This window comes from Nicotiana tabacum, chromosome 17 (genome assembly GCF_000715075.1).
Source record: "Nicotiana tabacum cultivar K326 chromosome 17, ASM71507v2, whole genome shotgun sequence".
Taxonomy (NCBI): Eukaryota; Viridiplantae; Streptophyta; class Magnoliopsida; order Solanales; family Solanaceae; genus Nicotiana; species Nicotiana tabacum.
In genome coordinates, this window is record NC_134096.1 from 72045138 (window position 1) to 72046639 (window position 1502).

General features: G+C 31.7%; 1 non-coding gene across 1 annotated transcript; it reads right to left on the reverse strand.

The window, feature by feature from the left end:
- Positions 1–274: 274 nt before the first annotated feature.
- LOC142172325 (U6 spliceosomal RNA) lies at positions 275–375 on the reverse strand. The gene has a single exon (XR_012701688.1). It is a non-coding gene; the product is annotated as a U6 spliceosomal RNA (small nuclear RNA).
- Between the last annotated feature and the right edge of the window lie 1127 nt (positions 376–1502).

Sequence of the window (1502 nt, forward strand, 5' to 3'; positions counted from 1 at the left end):
ATTAAGGAACCATCTTATGTAGCAGTAAAGGTTGTTTAAAAAATATTTTAGCTTGCAGGTTCAAATTTCAAATGTGATATGCTTTACCTTTTTTGTTTAATCCACTTATCAGAATTTCTAACTTCACCACCGTGCGACACCCAGTGTTCGCATACTACATGATGAAGACTTCAAATTAAAGAGTGTAGGGCAGAACAAGTTAGTAACATGCTGAATTTCCTATCGAAATTTCTCTTGATTTGCAAGGACCAGTTTAACTTCTTAAAAAAAAAAAAAAAAAAAAGACCATTTCTCGATTTGTGCGTGTCATCCTTACGCAGGAGTCATGCTAATTTTTTTGTATCGTTCCAATTTTATCGGACTCCCTCGAAGGGACGGACCAGTTTAACTCATTTTGAAGCAATCAAAAACTATCGAAATCTGAACAAAAACAAAAACTAAACTACAATTAATTAATAGACAAGGATAAGATCACAAGTGAAATTAACTTCCCCTTTGGAAAAAAACAAAGGAAAATGAATGCTACATCTTAAGTACTACATATCTCGAAATTCTAAGTTAAGATGACTGAATGGAAAAGAAAGCACGTGCTAAGATTGATTGGGCAGTTGCAACTCAAGTAAACAACGTAACACCTTTAAAACCCTAGTGACTCCCATGAATCTAAGAGTAAGCTTGAGGTATTCCACTATTTTAACCAAGAGTTTATTGAAGGCAAATTTTAAAAGTCAAAACTTTGAAACAGTAGCCTTTCCATCAATCTAAGCACTAAATCAGAAACAAGTCAAACTTCTGATGTAACTAGCCAAGGGATTTTTCTCCATCAATTCATTCACAAGAAAAAATGTAATGAAATGTTAATTCATCATCTTAAAACCAAATATGTTACAATTATATATTTTAGAAATTTCAAGCATTAATGGAAGAATAAGCAAGTTGCATTTCCCTAAAACCCCTCTATATTTTCGAAATTTTTTTACTTTTTTCGGAATTAGTGTTTGGCCATGAAATTTTCAAATTTCGCTTGAAGTTGAATTTCTGAATTTATCGGAAATTTGAAAACTCCAAAAAGCTGTTTTTCAAAATTTTCACTTCAAATCACTCACAAAAAATCAAAAACACCTCCAAATTGTATTCATGTCCAAACACAACTCTAATTTTCAAATACGATTTTTATTTAAAAAAAAATTTCACTTTTTTTGGAATTTCACAATTCCTATGTCCAAACGCCCACGAAGATGTCCCTCTACCACCCCATTTCGTGCTATTTTTCTTCAACTCAATTAGAAGTCTTGTCTAAAAGATGGCAAGTATATAGTATTAACGTCATATTTTTGCCATTGCCAGAAAATTAAGTATAATTTGCACTATTGTATTAATGGTGTAAACTGTAAGTAAGTAGTACTCACCAAAAATCAGTTTATGAATATTCAAAGCAGAATGATGGGCAATAAAGAAAAAGTTGGAGGATTTTGGGTTCAGGAGATTCAGAAATTAATTAG